The 23334-nt window shown below is 44.4% G+C and overlaps 1 protein-coding gene across 1 annotated transcript in view; it reads right to left on the bottom strand.

Annotated features, from left to right (window-relative positions):
* Nucleotides 1–23334, bottom strand: part of LOC134339433 (microtubule-associated serine/threonine-protein kinase 1-like) — a 347798-nt gene that overhangs the window by 296740 nt on the left and 27724 nt on the right. The window contains exon 4 of the mRNA XM_063035933.1: nucleotides 10484–10594. The gene's annotated coding sequence lies outside the window, so the exon portion shown is untranslated. The remainder of the gene's footprint in view (nucleotides 1–10483; nucleotides 10595–23334) is intronic.

Here is a 23334-nt window from a genome sequence, read left to right as displayed (position 1 = left end):
AGATTAGAACTGAGAATATGATTGAGTTGACTGCTGAGTTGTAATCAATAAACAGCAGCCTGAAGTAGGTATTGCTGTTGTCCCGGTGATCCAAGGCCAAGTGGAACACCAGTGAGATTGCATATGCTGTAGACCTATCGTGACGATAGGCAAAATGCAGCAGGTCCAGCTTCTTGCTTTGGTAGGAGTTGATTCTGACCACGACCAATGTCTCAAACCGTTCCATTGCATTGCGCGTGAGTGCAACTGGGTGGTAATCGTGGAGGTGGCCTGCCCTGCTCTTCTTGAACGCCGGTATAATTGTCACCCTTTTGAATCATATGGGAACTTTTCACTGCAACAGTGAGAGATTTAGGATGTCCTTGAACACTCCCACCAGCTAATTGGCACAGGATTTCAATGCCCTACCAGGTGCACCATCCGGGCGTGACCCCCTGTGAGGGTTCACCCTCCTGAAAGATGTTCTGACGTTGACCACTGAGGCAGTGGTCAGAGATGGTGCAGGGATTCATGCAGGAGTAATTTTATCCTCTCCTTCAAAGCCTGCATAAAAGGCATTGAACCCATCTGGGAGTGAAACATCACAGCCATTCATGATATTAGGTTTTGCTTGTAGGAAGTAATAGCCTGCAAACTCTGCCATTGGTGATGTTCATCCTATTCCATTTCTAGCTTCAGTTGGAATTGTTTCTCACTCAGAAAATAACCTTCTGTTGATCGTACCTGGACTTCTTGTATAATCCGCATCACCGGCCTTGAGTGCCACAGATCTAGCCTTCAGCAGACTACGAATTTCTTGGTTCATCCACGGCTTTTGGTTTCGATATGTCCAGGATGCTCTTGAAGGTGCACACACATCCATTCAAATCTTGATGAAGTTGATGGCATGTTCATTCAGATTCAAAGATGAATCCCTTAATATTGTCCAGTCCACCCACTCAAATAGTCCTGTAAGCACTCCTCGCTCCCTCAGACCATACTTTCTTGGCCCTCACCACTGGTGCTCCAGTCTTTAGTCTCTGCCTATGCACTGGGAGTAGAAATACAGACAGATGATGGACTTTCCGAAGTGTGGGCGTGGGAGGACATGCTGAGTGTTCTTGATGCTGGTGTAACGGTGGTCAAGTGTGTTGGCTCCTCTGGTTCCACAGGTGAGATGTTGGTGATAGTTGTTCAGAGACATCTTCAAACTGGCCTGGTTGAAACCCCCTGCCATAATAGGGTAGGCATTCAGAGAAGCTGCTGATCGTGGGGCTCAACTCCTCCAGATCCTGCCCAATGTTGGCCTAAGCTGGAATGTACACCACTGCCAGCATGATAGTGGAAAACTTCCTCAGCAGATAGAATCCTTGATATCCCTCTGGCACTGCAATCTTACGCTGAGATCTTCAATTTTATTTTCCAGAGACTATACATTCGCCAGCAGGATGGTTGGCAGTAGGGATCTATGTTTCAGAAATAGCTATAGACTGCCTCGTCTTCCATGCTTCCGTTTTCTTAAAGGGGAACTGCAATCACTGCCCGATTCTGCAGTCTGGGATCCACTGATTTTGAGTATCGATGGATTTTTTAAATGTCTTAAAACGACGTTGGGATATGGCTGGGAGGTGGGATTGTTTTTTATTTTCACAAACACAAGAAAATCTACATTTTATTTAGAAACGAAGCACAGTAACAGGCCCTACTGGCCCGACAAGCTCACACCACCTTATTACACCCAAGTGACCAATCGACCTACTGACTTGTAGGAGTTTGGAGGAAACTAGAGCACTCAGAGGAAAGACTCACGGTCATGAGGAGGATGCACAGGAAGCGGCGGGAACTGAACCTGCATCACTGGCGCTATAGTAGCGTTATGCTAATTGCCACGCGACCTTGCTGCCCCAAGAAGGAGCAATACAGAAGGATTACAACTGTTTGGTCTGGACATATTGGGCCAAGTGGCCTGTTTGCCTTCTTTATGATTCTCTGATTCTCAGATACACACTAATACTAAAGACAATAAATACAGCGATGACCACAAAAACACCAGAATGGAGCAAGGCAGTGCGCCACAGTTGCTTCAGTTAGAGTGACGTTTTTATATCTCGGGTTGACGCCAAACTGATAATTGCAGAAGAGGTTGCATTAAGGGTTTGAAAATGTGGAAAGAGGATGTGGAAGAGGGAACTGGATCAGAAGTCTGACGGCAGTGGGAAAGATACTGCTTTTACTTTACTTTATACTTTATTGTCGCCAAACAATTGATACTAGAACGTACAATCATCATAGCAATATTTGATTCTGCGCTTCCCGCTCCCTGGATTACAAATCGATGGTAAATATTCAAAATTTAAATTATACATCATAAATAGAAAATATAAAAATGGAAAGTAAGGTAGTGCAAAAAAAACCGAGAGGCAGGGCCGGATATTTGGAAGGTACAGCCCAGATCTGGGTCAGGATCCGTTCAGCAGTCTTATCACAGTTGGAAAGAAGCTGTTCCCAAATCCGGCCGTACAAGTCTTCAATCCCCTGAGCCTTCTCCCGGAGGGAAGAGGGATGAAAAGTGTGTTGGCTGGGTGGGTCATGTCCTTGATTATACTGGCAGTACTGCTCTGACAGCATGTGGTGTAAAGTGAGTCCAAGGACGGAAGATTGGTTTGTGTGATGTGCTGTGCCGTGTTCACGATCTTCTGCAGCTTCTTCCAGACTTGGACAGGACAACTTCCATACCAGGTTGTGATGCACCCTAGAAGAATGCTTTCTATGGTGCATCTATAAAAAATTAGTGAGGGTTTTAGGGGTCAGGCCAAATTTCTTTAGTTCTCTCAGGAAGTAAAGGCACTGGTGGGCTGGTGGGCCTTCTTGGCAGTGGACTTTGCTTGGGTGGACCAAGTAGGTCATTTGTGATATTGACCCCGAGGAACTTAAAGCTTTTGACCTGTTCCACTTGCGCACCACTGATGTAAATTGGGTCGTGCGGTCCGCTACTCCTTCTGAAGTCAACAACCAATTCCTTCGTCTTGCTGATGTTGAGGGATAGGTTATTGTCTTCACACCATGACATCAAGTTCTTAATTTCCTCTCTGTACTCAAACTCATCATTACCCGAGATACGGCCTACAATTGTTGTGTCATCAGCAAACTTATATATTAAGTTTGATGGAAACTTGGCTACACAATCATGGGTGTACAGTGAGTACAGCAGGGGGCTGAGTACACAGCCTTGTGGGGCACCTTGTAGAGGAGAGCTTGTCCCCTATTTTCCAGAAGTCTGGTCTTTTGGAATTTTGAGCTCCTGGATCTTCTCTCAGAGGGCAGAAGAGAGAAAAGGGAATGGACAGGGCAGAAGGTATCTTTGATGATACTGTTAGGCTTTCTGGTGCAATGCACTGTGAAGATGGACTGGATGGAAGGTAGTAACAAGCCCATGCCAGACTGGGCATAGCTTACCAGTCAGATTATATGAATAAATTTTATATGAAACTCTACTTCACTCACTGCATTTGTCTGGAGAAATTGCCCTGGTGTGATTGGGAGAGCTTACAGTATTTTCTTCTTGCGTCCATTCTTTGCCCCTAATCTTCAGTTAGATTCAGATTCAGTTTTGTTTTATATATCTCATGTACAGTATATTGAATCATACAGTGAAGTGCATCATTTGCGTTAACAAGCAACATGAAACAACAATGTGATAGGAGCAGCCGAAAAGTGTCACCACTCATTCCATTGCCAACGGAGCATTCCCACAATGTTCGACAGAACACAACAAGCAACAAAACAACAGCAAAACAAGCCCAGTTCCTCTCACACAGCCATGCCCCCATGCACATCCATGGTCCTATAACTAGGAAAGGCCATTTCTAGCCTCCAGTAGACATGGATTCATAGACATTGACTTCAACTTTCTCAGCAGACTTGCAGACCCAGGCTTCTGCAGGTGTCTAGACATCCAATCGACCTTCACGCTTTGACCCCTGGTATTGATCCTAGAATGCTCTGATGACAATGAATGAAGACCTTCATAAGAGACCCTCCTTACTGAGTAAATTGACTTGGTGCACTGTACAATTGATTCTTCATTACAGTCATACACCTGACCTCACCTGCTCTTTATTGAACGATGCAGAATTTGGAATATTGTGTACAGTTTTAGGTCCCTTACCTAAGAAAGAATGTGCTGGCACTGGAGAAAGTCCAGAGAAGGTTCACAAGAATGATCCCAGGAATGAAACAGTTAATGTATGAGGAGCATTTGATGGTTCTGTGCTTATACTGATTGGAGTTTAGAAGGATGGAGGGGAGATCTGATTGAAATCTATTGAATATTGAAAGGTCTGGATAAAATAGACTTGGCGAGAATGTTTCCATTAGCAGGAGAGTCTAGGACCAAAGGGGACAGCCTCGGAATAGAAGGGTGTCCCTTTAAAACAGAGATGAAGAGTAACTCCTTTATCCAGAGGGTGGAATCTGTGGACTTCATTGCCACAGGTAGCTGTGGAGGTCAAACCACTGGGTATATTAAAGGCTGAGTTAGATAGGCTTTTGAATAGTAAAAGTTCAAAGGTTATGTGGAGAAGGTGGGGGAATGGGATCGAGAGGGATAATAAATCAGATCTGATGGGATACTGAAGTACACTCAGTTGGCCAAATGCCCTAATTCTGCTCCATTGTCTTTTGGTTTTACAGTCTTATGATTCAGTTATTTACCACTTTTATGGTAAAATTGATGAACACATTCAAACAGTACGATATTAGGCTCTATTCTCTAGTCCCTAAGGAACAGGACTAATGCTGAAGGAATTGTTTTCAGTTATTTAGACCATAAGATATAGGAGCAGAATGAGGCCATTCGGCCTTTTGGGTCTGCTCCTCCATTCCATCATGGCTGATTTATTATGCCCCTCAACCCATTCTCTTGCCTTCCCCCCATAACCTCTGATGCCCTTACAAATCAAGAACACATCAACCTCCACTTTAAATGTACCTAATGACCTGGCCTCCACAACCATCTGTGGCAATGATCTGCCACCCTTTGGCTGAAGGTATTAACCTCATCTCTGTTCTAAAGGAACATCCTTCGAGAGGCTGGGGCCTTTGGTCCTAGACTCCCCCACTATAGGATACACACACTCCACGTCCACTCTGTCTAGTCCTTTCGATATTCAATGAGATACTCCATCATTCTTCTAAACTCCAATGAGTACAGGCACAGAGCCATCAAACACTCCTCACATATTAACTTTAGATGGCATTATTAACATTTAGAATCAAATACGCAGAAGAAAAGGCTGCATTTGGAGGGACAAGCGTGATAACAATTTATTGCAATAGATTTCAGTAACAACAGGAGGTGTCAGTATAATAACGTCTTCATTCCATTCATCCAGTTCTTCCTCTTCCCCCTCAATACTCACTAGATGATGTCGATGTGCCTCAGCACTCCACAGTAATCAGACTGACTGCTCTGTGGTGTGCAGAAGTGCATAAAATGGAACATCTCATTAAAAACTCGCCTGCTTGCATCTCCCTTCATAAATAAAGGATAACTCCGCCAATTAAATGCAAAGCTGTACCCCAATATGTCTTCTTCAAGAAGTCAGGGATAAGAGGGAGTCACTCTGCTCACTCTGGGAACTTTCAGATGGGACAAGAAAATATGATTTTCAGCTTAATCCTTTCACTGTGGTCAACTAGATCTATGGTAAATAGTGCATTTCAAAGCTCTAAACTGACAGAGGAATAAACATCCCATGGCTTCTGCAGCTTGGGCATGAAAATGTCTTGCATAATACAAAGGATTTTAGTGCTACACCAAATTTTAGCTCTGAAATATGAGGTTCTAAAAACAATGATCATTTCTGGCCAATAATTCAACACAGAATGTTCAATCAAGGATATTTTTTCTGGTTCTACCTTTCTCCTATTTCATATTTCCTGATGAGAAAGGTGGCCATTTGGCCCATCAGATCTAAGACAGCTCTCAGCACATTCCCCACAATTTTCCCATGGTGAAAGATGAAATCTTTAAGGAGAACCTGAGGGGTTCCTCTTCACTCAGAGGGTGGTGAGAGTGTGAAATGAGCTGCAATTGGAACTGGTGGATGCAGTTCGATTTCAACATTGAAGAGAAGTGTAGATGCGTGCATGGATGGCAGGTCAATAGGGCTGGGTGGAATGATAGTTTAGTATGAACTAGATGGGTCAAATGGCCTGTTTCTGTGATTCCATGACTCTATGCCTCTAACTTACTTTCTCTCATACACCCATCTCCTACTTCCCAGCTATGGCAAAGCGAATTTACAGGGGATATGGACGGAAGCTGGAACAGACCCGGGTAGAATGTGCAAATGACAGACACCAGATGTCAGTACTGAACCTGGGTCGCTGGGGGGTGGGGGGAGTACAGGGTCTGTGCACTGATCATATCTTTTGATGATACATCAAGTGGTGAATCTCTTCACACATTGTGCAGAGTCCCAGAGTTTATATTCCACAGAAATGGGCCCTTTGGCCTTAGCCCCACCTTGCTGACCAAGCTCCTTCCTAAACCGATAAAACTTACCCACATCTTTCAGGCCCAAATCCTTCGAAACCTTTCCTATCCATGTACCTGTCCAAACAGCCTTTAAATGTGCCTGCTTCCACCACCTCCTCTCCCATCACCCTCTGTATGAAAAATTTGCCCTTCAGATACCCTTTTGAATATTTCCCCTCTTAAATTTGTGCCCTCTGGTTCTAGACTTGGCGATCCCGGGAAAAGGACTGTGAGCATTCGCCTTATTCATGTCCCTCAAGATCTCGTAAAGCTCTAGAAGGTCACTCCTCAGCTTCCTACACTCCCATCCTGTTTATTTATTGATACAACATGAAAGTAGGCCCTTCCGACCCTTCGAGCCACGCTGCTCCCAGCTGCCCCGTCAACTCCCATTAACCCTAACCTAATCACGGGACAACTTACAATGACCAATCGACCTTTGGACTGTGGGAGGAAACAGGAGCACCCGGGGGAAACCCATGCATTCCACGGGGAAGATGTATACAGACTCCTTATAGATGCTGCCAGAGTTGAAGCCCGAACTCTGACGCCCCCAGTTGTAATAGTAAATACTCATCCTATTCACTGCTTATCCTTCCCAACCCAACAACATCCTTTGGAATTTCCCTCTATGGATGCTGCCTGGTCTGCTGAGTTCTTCCAACGTTTTGTGTGCTGCTAAAGTCCCAGGAGGTAAAAGTGTGTTGTTATAAACAGCAAACTAGAGCGCACCCGCTGATTGTCAATTCCCACAATGACCCCAGATATCCATTTCCTGTTGGCTCATTGTCCTATGATTGGAAGCAATGTGTCTGTTTGCTTCCCATTTCCTGAGACATAGAACATAGAATATTACAGCACAGCACAGGTCTTTCAGCCCATGATGTTGTGCTGTCCTTTCACCCTAGAGTGATCTAATCCTTCCCTTCCACATAGCCCTCCGTTTTTCTTTCATCCAACTGCCTATCTCAGAGTTTCTTAAGTGCCCCTACTGTATCTACTTCTACTACCGCCCCTGGCAGTGTGTTCCACACACCCACCAGTCTCTGAGTAATAAAACCTACCTATGATATTCTCCCCATAATTTCCTCCAATCACTGTAAAATTATGTCCTTTTGCATTAGCCACTGATGCCCTGGGAAGAAAAGTCTCTAGCTATCTACTTTAAAGGATCACGTCAAAGATCTTCATCAGGATCCAGTCCTGACGAAGGGTCTCGGCCCGAAACGTCGACTGTACCTCTTCCTAGAGATGCTGCCTGGCCTGCTGCGTTCACCAGCAACTTTGATGTGTGTTTCCAGCATCTGCAGAATTCCTTGTGTTTAAGCTATCTACTTTATCCGTGCCTCTTATCAATATTTACCTTTCTGTCAAGTCTCCTCTCATCCTCCTTCACTGTTAAGAGAAAAGCCCTAGCTTGCACAGCCTTTCCACATAAGATATGCTCTCTAATCCAGGCAGCATCATGGTAAATTTCCCCTGTTCCCTCTTTAAAGCTTCCACATCCTTCATTTGAAGCCCTCGATAAACAGAAGCCAATTCTAGCACTGCTGAGCACAGCTCAATCCGTGCACAGAACCTGGGAGCATCTGATCTGCAGTGCTGTCACAAGCTAACTTTAGCAATGCAGACACAAGGGATTTGCTTTGTGATGTTGGAACGTTTGCATCAGAGTAACAGATGATAAGGCGACTTTGTCAGCCCTCTCCTAAGCATTCCCTTGATAACTTTAAGTACATAGAGTAAATATTTCCAAAGTGATCTTTGCAAGTGGAGAGCTCTCCAGCAATCTCATCCCATTTCAATTTAAAATCATAGCTTTTATTGGTCACTTTGTGAATGGTGACTCACTCTTTCAGGAGTTACCACAGTAACCCTTCCCTGGATGAGGCAGGCACCACTGTGCAATGCTGAGTGAGTGGTACAATGTCAGAGAAAACTATGTCAAATGAGGCATCACTGAATTGGGGACCAAAACTGAGGTCCCTGTTTGTTTTCTCAGGTGGATACCCCAAAGCATTATTGTGAAGAAGTCAGGGGATTCTCCCTGACGTGATCATTAATATCACAAAAATAGTTTATTTAACCAAAGTTGCTTCACTGTTGACTCATGTGTTTCCTTTAAGACAACCTTACAAAAAGTACTCTGGGATCTGTAGAGAGTTTGGGACATCCTGACATCATGAGCTGTGTCTATGAATGCAAGCTCTGCCCGCCGTTATCAAGAATTTGCAGTGTATTGCAATGTACGCCTCATGAACCACTTTCAAGTTTAAAAAAAGCGTAAGTGAGTATCAGGAACTGACAAGTTCCACAAGAAATGGGCCTTAAATTGCTACTTCTCTGGTAAGTGTGTCATCGAGTCATACATCAAAAAAACAGGGAGAACAGCCTGTTTACGTCCATATGAATTCATAAGATGCTTTAGAAAGGAATAGATCATAAGACCATAAGATATCAGAGCAGAATTAGGCCATTCGGTCTATTGAATTTGTTCTGCCATTCAATCACAGCTGATTGCTTTAAACAGTATTTTCCCAACTTCTCTCCATAACCCTGAGCCCCCTTACCAATCAGACAGCACAGAAGCAGGCCTTTCTGCCCATCTAGTCCAGGTCGACCAAGATGCTCATGTAAGCTGGTTCCATTTGCCCATATTCCTCTAATCTCTTCCAACCTACGTTTCTATCCATCCAAACATCTTTCAAATGTTGTTCATAAACCTGCATCAACTACTTTCTGTGGCAGCTCACTCTGGGTGAAAAAATGTTGCCCCTCATGCTCCTGTTAAGTTTCTCCCCTCTCACCTTAAAACTATGTCTCATTGTTCAAGGTTCTCCAGCCCTGGGAAAAAGGATTGTGCATTGACCCAGTCTCCACGTGATTTCATACACCTCTACAATATCCCTCGTTCTCCTGTACTCCATTGAAAAAAGTCGTAGCCAGACCAACCGCAGATTCAGGTTCAGATTTATTTATCACATGCACATTGAAGCATATAGTGCAATGTGTTTTTTGTGTTAACAACCAACACACCTGAGGATGTGAAGGGGGCAGCCCACAACATCAGCACACATTCCAGCGCCAACGTAGCATTCCCACAATGTTCAGCAGAACAACACAAACAACAGCCAAAAAAACAAAACAAGACAACAACCGCAAAAAAAAGTCCCTCTCCCAACCTCCCACCAAACCACCCATTCACACTCACACAGGTAGGCCTTCAAACCCAGAATGGCCTCTAGTTCCTGGCCCAGGACTTTCAGACTCACAGACACATGGCAAAAAAACTTGACTTTGATAATATATCCATGCTGCATTTCCCTGTAACCGCTATCTATAACTCTACCTCTCAAATCCTGGCAATATCCTCGTAATCTTTCCTGCACTCTTTCTAACTTTATGGCATCTTTCCTATGGCAAAATGACCAAAATTGAACACGAAATTCTAAATGCATGCTGCATCACTGCAGCATAACATCCCAACTTCTATACTCAGTGCCCCGGCATGCCAAGAGCCTGCTTCACCATTCCATCTACATGTGATGTCACTTTCAGTGAACTACATACATGTACCCCGAGGTCCCTCTATTATTCAAACTAGCAACCATGTAGCATAGCAATGCCCCACCAAGAAAACCACCTAATCGCTCATTGGAGGTTAAACAGCGTTGGATTGAAGGCAGTGGATTATTAAAGTGTCCAGGCCCAAGAGCGGAGAATGAACCATTGCTCAGCAACATTTGACCTGTCTGCCTCTGTTCTCGCTACTACCACCGGACAGGAGGAGCGGAAGTTTGGGGGTCCCTCACCACCACGTTTTGGAGCAGCCATTGCCCCGCTGCCATCGGGCTCCTGGACCGCCTACCCTCACCTCAGCGCACAGCCGACTCCGCAACCCGCGGACTCGTGGACTCGTGTTACGGGACTGTGCAACTCGTGCTCTGTGCATTATTTACTTACTTTTTTCACTCTTTGCATGGTTTGTCCTCTTTAGCACACCGGTTGTTTGTCAGTCATTGTGTGAGGTTTTTGTGGATTCTATTGTACTGCATTTCTTTGTTTTGTGGATGCCTGCAAGAAGATAAAACTCAATGCTGTATATGGTTTACAAAACATACTTCGATAATAAAATAGAACTTGGAAACAAAGTGTGAGGAGGCCATAAGGAAGAGAGAACAAATTAGGAGCCATTGGAACCGGAAGACTGAGTACTTGTGGGGAGAGGTGGGAAGGGTGCATTGGTGGAAGAAAGCCTGGCCGAAACAAAGTGTCTCTCACTTATCATAGGGACTGGCTGGTCAGGAATTTTCTGTTACTGTCCTTTCACTGAAAGGAAGGTTTGACAGTATGCAAAGTGCTGGATATTGGTAACTTTGTCGTTCTTTTGGGGAGATTACAGACGTAGGAAAAGGTTTTGCTGCTTTTTTTCTTGCTCATGGAAGACGGTCGAGTGTCACTCAGGCTGAGAGTGTAATCTGTGGAGCAAAACTCCCCACAACACCATGGTTGCAATTCTGCCACGAGTCCTCAGATCTCACAGTGTGACCATCCAGATGAGGGGCTTGAGAGACGACTCTCAGAGGAGGAACCAAGACTCTTACGTGCTTGATGCAGTCAGCCTCTCCTTTGATCCCTCAATGGTGGCAGTCCCTTCACTAACCTTGATTCTCAGTTCTGATATTCAGTATCTGGAATATTGGGAGGAATTTTGGGGATGATGTTTTGGCCCTGGAGAGGGTCCAGAGGAGGTTGCCAAAAAGAAGCCCAGGAATTAAATGCTTAAATTGTAAAGAGCATTTGATATCTGTGGATCTGTACTTGATAGAGTTTAAAAGGATGAAGAAGGGAGGGTTGGTCTCTCCTACTTGATACTAAAAGACCTGGATAGAGTGGACTTGGAGAGCTTTAGAAGGGCCTCGGATTTGAGGGCACAGCCTCAGAATAAAGGGTCGTCCCTTTAGAACTGAGGTGAGGAGAGATTTCTTCAGCCAGAGGGTAGTGAACCCATGAATTCCTTGCCACAGATGGCTAAGGAGGCCATGTCATTGGGTTTATTTAAGGGAGGGTTTCATAGGTTCTTAATTGGTATGGAGGTTAAGGAGTATGGGGAGAAGCTGGGAAAATAGGGTTAAAAGAACAAGCATGATTAAATAGCAGAGTAGATTTGATGGACTGAATGGCCTAATTTTGCTCTGACACCTTAGGGTCTTATGGTATATTCAATTCTAATAACTATCATTGATTTATTTGGACATTGCAGGCACTTCTGCCTAACTAATCCATGTTAATCAAGCACCATATCCACTTACAGAACTTTCCACTCCTCGCTGCCTTGAGTTCCCTCAAAGACTTCTTCTTTGACCAAACTTTATTACTTTCACACCCCTTGTCACGGCTTGGTGTCAAAGGGCACGTGATAAACCTCCTGTAAACTGCTTTCGGACATTGGACTAGATCGAAGATATTATGTAAATGCAACTAGTATCTTGTTGGAACAGATATTCTTCCACCGGGATCACACAAGTGCATTGTTAAATTTTTTTTAAACTGTGCAGAAATTTGGAGGGCATCAACTCTAACTTTCTGGGTTAAAGTTGCCCAGACACCATCCGAAACCGTCTATCATCAAACAACCTGGGATAACTTTAAAATTCTCAATGTGATGCAGACTGAGGCCAGTCAATAAAGGCAATCACCATCTTAATATAAGCAGTTGGATGCAAGGTCAAGCCCAGGCACTGATAATGTCTTTGCCACCAGCTGCTATGAAAAACAATCTCTCTGGTATCGACCATTATTATTGCAAAATTAAATTCCCAACAGAGAGTTGCTTGCAGCAACTGAGATAATATTAGGATAAATGACACACAGCATGTTAGATTTGATCTGTATTCTCAAACACGATGATTAATTTATATCACTTTGATATTTTTTCCTAACCAACTTCTCTCTGCAGGTATTATGTCTTGCTAAGACATAGTTGCAAGCAAACAACTTTGTTGATAAGCCAAAGGGAAAGAAAGAGCAGACAGAAAGGACACAGACACAATACACTCAGTAGGCAAGCAACTAGTCTCCGAAGTAGAGTCTGAACCCATAGGTTCTCAGGGCAAGCAAGAAAGATAGCCACTGAGATGTGGCTGAAAGAATTAGGGGTATATGAAATGGATAAAGAAGGAAGTGAATTAGCCTGGAATTGGTACAACAATATGAAGGGTGTTGTGGACAGTATGGGCTTGATAAGAAGACAATGGGAAGTTTGTAGATATAAGGATATGTTGAAATTGATATTATGCTATTCTGGGAAGAGAGCAAGGCTGATGCCGTGCGTTACGGTTGTGGCAAGTTTAAAGCAAGACATCAGAACAGTAGGGTTAGTGTTAAAGTGAGATGGAGTGGTTGAATTAATTTGGTATTGATTCAAGTGTAGGTAAGAAGGGAGAGCAAAGTCAAAGTCAAAGTCAAGTTTATTGTGATATGCGTAAGTCCAGAGTGGGACTAATTTAGGATTGAACAGAGTTAAAGGTAAAGGCAATGGCAGTCAATAAAATTAATTTGGGATTGTTACAGAGTTAAGGAGGGATTGAGAAGATTAACTTGGGAATGATATAAAGACATGGTAGCAGGGAACTGGGGCTAGCTTGGCAAGATATACATATGTCAAATAAAGCTAATCTTTCTCTTTAATGGCCAAATGGCACCTTTCTGAATGATATACAGTCAATATCTATAGCAATGAATTTGTCAAATAGATAGATAGATACTTCATTGATCCCAAAGGAAATTACAGTGTCACAGTAGCATTACAAATGCACAGGTATAAACATTAGAAAAGTAGAAAGAATAAAACATAAGTTACCACAAACAGTCTAATAGAAGGGGGTCATCACTTCCCTGGTTGTGGGTTGACTCATTATAGAGCCTAATGGCTGAGGGTAAAGACTGATTTATACTTGTGCGTCAAATGTACGCCATAGGTACTGCGTACCCTACGCCGTAGGGTGATGTGCACCTCCCCAAAAATGTAACTCACACGTTGCAGTGACGCAGACCGCAACAACTGTGATTGGTCCGCTTGGTAGCATCGTATTTCCTCCTACACATTTCCGGTTGCTTTTCTCCGCCATGTCTGTACACTGATGCGAAATAAGTGGTTGGAGACGATGAACCAAATCGTCAAATCCACCTGCAGACATCGGAAAATATTTGAAATGCATTTCCTCGTCCCATGTCTCTCACGAAGAAACTCAACACAGTGGCATGGAAACCCCACCGGCAACTAGCGTTTTGGTGGTGAATTGCAGAGCGACGCAGACACAACTACACATGCTTGCTATGGCGTAGGGCTACGCAAAAGTATATATCAGGCCTACGGCGTAGGCTACAGTGTAGCCCGTATGCAGAAGTATAAATCAGCCTTAAGAATGACCTCATATCACGCTTTCTGGAGCAGCGCAGTTGTCTTAGTCTATTACTAAAAGTGCTCCTCTGTTCAGCCAAAGTAGCATACAGAGGGTAAGAAAATTGTCCAGAATTGCCAGCATTTTCTGTAGGGTCCTTTGTTCTACCACAGCCTCCAGTGTGTCCAGTTTGACTCCCATAACAGAGCCAGCCTTTCTAATCAGTTTATTGAACCTATACAGTGATTACTGTTGGTGCAGCCACTATACACTCTGGCCACTTCATTAGGTATGCCTGTACACATGCCCATTAATGCAAATATCTAATCAGCCAATCGTGTGTCAGCAACTCAATGCATAAATGGTCAAAAGGTTCAGTTGTTGTTCAGACCAAGCATCAGAATTTGGAAGAAATGTGATCTAAGTGACTTTGACCCATGGAATGATTGCTGGTGCCAGACCAGGTGGTTTAAGTATCTCAGAAACTGCTGATGTCCTTATCCAACTAGTTTTGCTCGGCTGGGTTAAAACATGAAAGTGACAGACTTTTCATCACCATCCATATTCTTCTGGGTTATATCACACCGACACCATACAGGGAGACTTCACAGTACAAAACTGTTAGCACCCCGAGTCTGGAGTGTATTAATGCTTGCGATTGAGTCAGCTTCAGCTTGGCTCTCTGAAAAGCAGATTCCTCTGCCTGGTCCCAATGTCACCTTCAATAATCTGGCATGACGATTGAACATGCCCAAGAAGGAGCCAAGTTCAAGGATGTTCCTTGTTGCTGGGCTTCAAGAATGGAGCGAAACTTTTCTTTGATTGGATTTGGAATCCAAGCGAAGACCCAGGTATTCTAAAATGATCTGCCGGAATGATGCATTTCTCATGATTTAGTTGTAGACCACGCTGATTCAGTCGGGAGGAGGTTTTATCAAGATTATTCAAGTGCTCTTCTGGGGTCTACCCAGTAATCTGAATATCAAAGGTTTCAAAGATACATTTAATGTCAGAGAAATGTATACAATATACATCCTGAAATGCTTTTTCTTTGCAACCATCCACGAAAACAGAGGAGTGCCCCCAAAGAATGAATGACAGTTAAATGTTAGAAACCCAAAGTCCTCCCCAACAGCTCTCCCCTCTCCCATGCATAAGCAGCGGTAAGCAATAATTCCCACCCCCCCCCACCAGCAAAAAAAAAGCATTGGCACCCACCACTGATCACTCAAGTGTGCAGCAAAGCAACAGCAAAGACACAGACTTGCAGTACCCCAAAGACTACATTGTTCACCCGGTATTTGACATACCACAGGCTCTCTCTCTCCTTAATAAGGGAGAAGGAGGTGTCCCCATTTAACAGCAGAGGGGAGACATAACAAACAACTCGCTGGTTTTTGATGTTAGAAGTCCATTGTGTCGCTTTTTCCAAGCTCTGTGCCCAAAGATCTCAGGTCCCTGGGCACACAGCCATAGATCTTCCGGCTCCCATGACACACCAATCTCTGCCGGAACACCGACCTTCAATCCTCCCATCTCCAGAGCCACGAGATCCTGGAACTCCGAAGGTGAGCTATTCTCCTAGACCGCATCCTTGGCATATCGAATAACGGCCAGTCATGAAACCCTGAGAACAGGTCCCATTCCCACAAAGAACTGAAGTCAGTGTGTAACTCCAGGACAGGGTCCTCAAAGGAACCCTAAAAGGGAAAAATAGAGATATTAAAGATGGAAATAGAGCTGCTTCTGAAGATGCAAACAAAGGAGTCATCGTTTAGTTCCATCATGACTAAGCTCTACCCTCCAGACTAAGTAAGCTATTGTTTTGGGCAGGTCTTTAATGCAGGGTTTGATGGTACGTTGGAATATTGCTGGAGATGAATATATGCAAATGGGAGCCTCATACACTGGAACAAGCCTCTGTGGGTTGCAATAGTAGTGAGGCTTTTAGACTACTCTTCTAGTTCGAGCTGTTGGTATGCATGAGGGTCAACAGTTCAAAGGTTTACTTATCATCAAAGTATGTATCCCTATATAACTTTGAAATTTGTCTTCTCTAGATAGCCACAAAACAAAGAAAGATCATGAAAGTCACTGGAGAGAAACATCCAACCCACCCCCACCCCCCTGTACGAAAAAGAACGTCAAATTTAGTGAAGAATTTTCCACCTTCTAGTGTTGCGTGGTTGTCTTCTATCTTTGGAATTGGGTGTAGTCGGTGAGTAGGCATGAATTCACTGTGATCTTGTAACCTTCGCATATCCTTATGCTCCCATCACTCTTGACTACTGGCATAATAGGGGTTGCCCAGTGTGAAAACCTCATAGGTTCAATGATACTGTTTTCTATAATCATATAAGCTGTGCCTCAACTTTGGGGCAAAGTATGTCTGGCAAGGAGTGTGCCTTGAAGAGCTTTGGTTTGGCCATGCCTGATTCTGGAAGACGTACTTTGGTGCCCTTGAGCTTACCTTCATCAGGATTGCCGAAAAGACGTTTATATTTGAGTAACCTCTCAACCGACATGTCATCTGATACACACCTAAGACAGGCACTTTTTGTAGCCAATCGCAGTGGTGTAAATTCATTCCTTCTCCATTAGTGATCACTGGTAATTGGTGCAATTGACTTTCATGCTCAAGTAGAATTCTGTCACAACCAAGGAACTGTAACTGCTCGCCCATGTAATACTTCCGTCTGCAATACCGTGGTGTAAGAGTCATCAAAGAGTCAGGGTCAAACATACTTACCCCTGTCTTTTCACTGCATAGAGCAATAGGGCATCCAGGGTCGAGTTCAAAGGGAATGGAGCTGCGTTAATCTTTAAAACCATCCGTGTAGGGGGAACTGGCCCTAGACCATCTGAGTACGTCCGTCTCCAGAGCCACGTATTGTGCTGCTGTGGAACATTCCGGTTTGGGTGGAAGCCCAGATCGGCAAACTCTTGTCAAGTGTCCTTTCTTTTGGCAAGTATAGCAGAGTCTCGGTGTCGATAGTCAGTTAGGCTTCTGGTGAAATTCACCACAAACGGTAACATTGGCAGACATCCCACCTCTCCCAGAAGTTCCGGGAGTCTCCCGCATATTGATAGCGGCTCCGTGATGCCCGCAAATTATACACAATATCCCGGAAATCGATTTTTTTGAGAGCGAGCGAGACAGAGCGCGAGAGAGAGAGAGAGAGAGCGTGAGAGGAAGAGAGAGTATGAGAGAGCGAGCGCAAGAGCGAGACAGAAAGAGAGAGTGAGAGAGCGCGAGAGAGTGAGTGAGAGAGCAAGAGAGAGCGCGAAAGCGAGAGAGAGCGCGAGAGCGAGAGTGCAAGAGAGAGAGAGCGAGCGCGCCATGGCAGAGTGTTCCAAAAAAAGAAAATATAAAACATACTTCACCCCAGACTACACTAAAGTGTACCCCTGCCTAATCGGGGTCAAAAATCATGACAGTGTTGCTCACTGCACTGTTTGCAACAATGACTTTTTTTTACTTTGTAGATTAGATTATGAGGACACGCAGTCCTCTTTTATTGTCATTTAGTAATGCATGCATTAAGAAATGATACAATATTCCTCCAGTGTGATATCACAAAAACACAGGACAGACCAAGACTGAAAAGCTAACAAAACCACATAATTATAACATATAGTTACAACAGTGCAACAATACCATAACTTGATGAAGAACAGTCCATGGCACAGTAAAAAAGTTCAAAGTTTCTCAAAAGTCCCACATCTCACGCAGACGGGCGAAGGAAGAAAACTCTCCCTGCCATGCCCGACCACAGTCCGACTCTGAGTCGTCCGAAAACTTCGAGCTCCGATCAGCCCTCCGACACCGAGTACCGAGCACCATCTCTATCCGAACGTTTCGACCTCAGCTTCGGTCGCCAGCAGCAGGCAAAGCCGGGGATTTTGGGGCCTACCCTCCGGAGATTCTCAATTGCACAGTAACAACAGCAGCGAACCAGGCATTCCAGAAATTTCTCCAGATGTTCCTCTGCTTCTCACATCTGTCTTCATCAAATCAGAATTGTCCACGGCCCCTATTTAACAGATACGATATCGTTTCACCGGAGAGCTGCGCGTGCTGCGTCGCGCTGCCATCTTCTCCTCCCACCTTTTCTATTGCCCATGGTGGGTTAAGACTGTAAAAGACATGCTGAGGTGAGTTTAACAGGTGTCATTCGTTCATTATCATAGCTAACGTTATTTAAACTAACTGGCTAGCTGCTAAGGAGCTACTCTATTGCAAACATCCCACCTCTCCTGGAAGTTCCGGGAGTCTCCTGCAAATTGATGGTGCTACCTCCCTGAAATGAGTTTTTGCAGGGTGGGATGTCTGCATTGGAAACCTGGAGTATAATTCCCTTTTTCCTTAGCTAGGGACACCTTGATAACATCAGTATAATATGCTGCAGTTGTTGCTGATGTGGACGTCGCCTCTCCTTGTGGTTCGCACTGTTGCAACAAAACTTCATTCTTATCTGCTGTTTCCATGCCATTTGCGATATCAAAGGCTGACTTAATCATAAGCACTAATGCACTTCAGACCCAGGGTGCCAATACTTTTGTACTGTGAGTTTTCCTGTATGGTGTTGGTGCAGTGCTAACCCAGAAGAATATGTTCGGTGATGAAAAGTCTATCGCTTTTGCATTATGCACTCTTAACCCAGCCGATCTAAACTATGCACAGTTGGACAAGGAAGTACTGGCAGTTGTTTTTGGGGTTACGCATTTTCACCATTACCTGTACGGGCAATGTTTCTAGATTCATACGGACCACGAGGCATTGGTGGGATTGTTTGGTGAAAGCAAGGCTGTGCCGCAGATGGCATCACTATGGATGCAACAGTGGGCTCTATTCCTGTCCACTCATCAGTACACAATGTCGTATGTTCCCGGTAAATACAATTACACCGCAGATACCTTTAGCCATCTTCCATTATGTGAATATCCTCGCGAGTCAGAGCTTCCAGGCGAGCTGGTACTCCTACTGGCCTGGGTCAATGCATCTCCAATCAGCACTTCTCGAGTAACAGAAGAAATTGAGTGATATGTAACATTAGCACAAGTAAAAAGGTTTGTAGAAGATGGATGGCCAACGAAACTGTGCTACCCTTATGCCAGACATCAAAATGAGCTTAGTATCTGCGATGGTTGTCTACTGTTGGGAAGTCATATTGTAATTCCTGGAGGATTGTGGTCCCCTATCCTGGAAGAGCTACATTGTGCCTTTCCAGAAATACCAATTATCAAGCATGAAGGCGCGAGCCTGCAATTACGTTTGGTGGTCGAAAATTGATGAAGACATTGAGCGCATTGTTTGTGTATGCAATCCATGCCAGCAGTTTCGATCTTTAAATGCTCCCATACCATGGTTCCACAGCATTGGCCCACCAAACCCTGGAAATGTTTACATGTCCATTGCTGGTCCATTGGACGGCCACATGCTATTGGTAGTCACCGATGCGCTTTCTAAATAGATCCAGGCCAAACTGGTGAAGACTTTGACCAGCCAGATGATGATAAACATTTTGCGTGCACTATTTTGAATGCATGGAATCCCCGATGCTATGGGCTGTGATAATGGTCCCGCATTTATAAGTGAGGAATTCAAACAATTTTTACAAGACGATGGAGTTCGATTGCAACCTACGCCCCTTATCACCCATCATCAAACGGTATTGCTGAAAGAGCTGTTCAGGCTGTCAAGCAAGGGGTACAAAAGTTGAATGGAGACATATACACCAGAATAACCAGGTTTTCATTCAGGTACTGAATAACCCCACAAGCTACCACAGGTTTCTCTCCATCTAAACTATTATTGGGCTGCAGACTGTGTTTCCAATTGGATTTATTGCGCCCAGAGCGGGACGACTGAGTAAGAGACAGAAACAATGTGCAGTACTTTGAGTTTTCATGTTTGCCTGAATCCTGAGTGCCGAAGGTGGATGTAAGGAGAAGATGTTGTTAAAGAGGGTCCACAAGTTACTTGAGGATGGTAGCGTATGCTGCCGACATCTGGACCACATCAGAAAACAGCCAAATGAATCTCTCATTCCACAACAAGCTGGTGAACAAGATGCGTTCGCTCCACCACCTATCGAAACAGAATCCCCAATTGAAAGCTCTGAATCCAGACCAACACTTGATGCTGGGGCTTTTGGATTGCACCAATCAGAACTGTCCGGAAAACCGGTGGAATATTATCAAGCTGGTGTCGCCTAAAAACTTACGGGCAGAGCGATGTCCCGTCCACCGCGTGACTGGTCATGTGACATCATGTGATTGGTCGATTTCGCAGGCTGGTCCATCTATCAATTAAGGTCTGACCTATTTACCCTGTGCATGTACATTTGACTTATTTATCGCGTGAACTTGTTCATTACTTACGTGGGTCAGGCAGACCTATTCAACAGGACCGTACATGATATACGTTCTCTTCCAACCTCCAGATTTTTTTTTTCATTGATTGTAACAATTTTCATGCACAGCAGCTTCTAGTTTACAGAGAATTGTACGATAAACAGAAAAAAAAAACATCCAAACATCCAGTGAGCGGTTGTACCGTGGGTGAAAATGCCTTGTTAATGGTAGAAGTCAGGGGAGAATGGCCAGACTGGCTCAAGCTGACGGTAACTCAAATAACAACAAGTCACAATAGTGGTGTGCAGAAGGGTATCTCTGAATGCAGGTCATGTTGAACCTTGAAGTGGATGGGCTACAGCAGGAGAAGACCATGAACATACACTCAGTGCCCTCTTTATTAGGCACAGGAGGTTCCCAGTAAAGTGGTCTCGGGTTGTATGTGCGTAGGAAGATGCCACAGGAGTCAAGAGTCATATGGCCAATTTTTTTTTAAAGAATATTGCCCAAGAATATATGGGGACAACGGGTGGTGGAACCAATTGTATAGCTCACTAGCAATGCTGGAACACAAGCAACTAGTCAAATAGTCTCCTTCTGCACCAGAATTGTTAGTTCACTGAGACTATTATAAAGCTCACCACTATGGCAAATACTTCAACTACATCGAACAACCTTGATTATTCCATATAGAGATAAAGTTAGATAGATAAATTCAGACTGGAAGCACAAGGGCTCAGCCGTGTTATGTCTTTGCAGGTGGAAGTTCTGCCAATTCTCTTGCAACGGCCTGAAGATGAAAGGTGATTTTCCACCATTGCGCCGGGTTTGAGGCCATCTTGTTCAAGGTCATTATACAAAGGCCCACACAGTCCATTGTCACTTTCTTGGCAACGTTTGTATCAGAGCTATGGCACACAGAGCAAGTTCAGCCTATCTCCCTGCCTGCTGTGTGGTCAAGGTCAAGGGTCCTGAACTATTCACGAAGCTTACGTAGCAAGGGGCTGTTTTATCCTCACAGAGAGGCTGTGTGGATCTGTGCTGGGGGAGAGGGGGTGGAGGGGCAGGACTGAACTGGAGCAGGGGTTGAGGGAAGTAGGAATCTTTGATGTTCTGTGCATTTCTGTGGAAAGGTGCTGAGTTCATTTTCAGAAGAAAAAAGTAATCAATGGGCCAGCAACATAAATCGTCCCTGACCACTCTCCTGAGCTGTAGTCTGGCAGGATTTAAAATTAACCCCATGCTCTCTTTCCACTAATAATTCAGGAATTCAGGGGAAAGTTAAGCTATACGTTAATGAGATATGGGCAGAGGTGGCGAAGCAAACCTTTGTTGCCCAGAGGGTGCTTCTATCCTGCTGTTGACTCTTCAATCAGAATGAGAATCACAATCATATTGATTTTAGCACTGTCTTATACGATGTGAAATTTATTTTGTGACAGCAGTACAGTGCAGACATAAAATTACTATAAATTACAAAATAAAAAGTGCATAAACAAAGGAGTAAAGAAGTTGTCTCCATGGGCCACTCATGAATATGATGACAAAGGGGGAGAAGCTGTTTCGGAATCATTGAGTGTGGGTCTTCAGGTTCCCATACTTCCTCCCTGATGGTAGAGGCAAGACGATGACATACTTCAGATGGTAAGTGTCTTTACCGATGAATGCCACCTTCTTGAGGCATCAGCCCTTGAAGACGACTTCAGTGGTGAGGAGTGTTGTACCTATGATTGAGCCTCTTACAATCCTGTGCATTGGAGCCTCCATTCCAGGCTATGATGCAACTAGTCACCACCATCCATCTGTAGAAAGCTGCAGGAGCCTCTTGTGACATACTGAATCTCCTCAAACTCCTAACAAAGGAGAGCCTTGGGCGTATCTTTGTCATGATTATATCAAAGTGCGACGAGATGGTAACATCTGGGAACTTAAAGTTGTCTATCCCACCGTCTCCGCAGACACCTATTGAGTTCAGCCAGTAATTTCTTTTATTGCTCGAGATTGGATTTTGCTTAATCTCCTTAGAACATAGAACAGTCCAGAGTAACACAAACAAAATGCGGAAGAACTCAGCAGGCCAGGCAGCATCCGTGAAAAGGAATAAAGAGTCGACACTTCAGGCCAAAGCCTTTCATCAGGACTGCAGCGCTGGGCAAAATACCTAGCCCACAATATTATGTTGATCTTGATGCCAATATATATTAAGTGTCCCCCTCCTGTGTATCATCTATATCCCACCATTCCCTTTATAGTCACGTGCTATCTAAAAGGCACTTAAAACCTACCAAACTGCCTGCTTCCACTACAAGCCCTCGTAACCCAGTCTAGGTCCCTACAACACTGTGCATAAATGTTGATTTAAACTCAACCCCACCTATAACCTTCAAAGCATGCATTCTGGTGTTTGGCATTTGCACCTGGGGGAAAGCTTCTGACTATCTACACCTCTCAATGGCCTCTATCAGGTCTCCACTCAGCTTCCAATGCTCTAGGGAGAACAACCTTTCCCGACGGCTCATGCTCTCTAATCCAGGCAGCATCCTGGTAAACCTGTTCTGCACTGTCATGCGATCAACCCTCTTGATATGAATGAGACCACCCACAAAGGAAAAAAAATCCATATCCTTTTTACAGATTCAGCAGGGCCCTCACAGTCGTGCAGATTGAACAAATTCCGGCTTCAATCCTGACCTTGGATGCTGCCTGGGTGGAGTTTGAACGTTCTCCCTGTGACCCTGTGGGTTGTCCCCAGGAGCTCTGGTTTCTTCCCACATCCCAAAGATGTTCAGTCGAGAGGTATATTGACCACTGTACAGTGTCTCTGGTGTGTCGATAGGTCATTGGAATCTGTGGGGAGGGGGTACTATTTGACCATAGGACCATAAGATATAGGAGCAGAATTAGGCCATTTGGCCCATCGAGCATGCTTCACCATACTATGATGGCTGATTTATTATCCCTCTCAATCCCATTCTTTTGCCTTCTCCTGTATGATGCCATTACTAATCAAAAAACCATCAACCTCCACTTGAAATATACCCAATGACTTGGCCT

Source organism: Mobula hypostoma, chromosome 29 (genome assembly GCF_963921235.1).
Source record: "Mobula hypostoma chromosome 29, sMobHyp1.1, whole genome shotgun sequence".
NCBI lineage: Eukaryota > Metazoa > Chordata > Chondrichthyes > Myliobatiformes > Myliobatidae > Mobula > Mobula hypostoma.
This window is presented reverse-complemented; position numbering and strand designations above follow the sequence as displayed.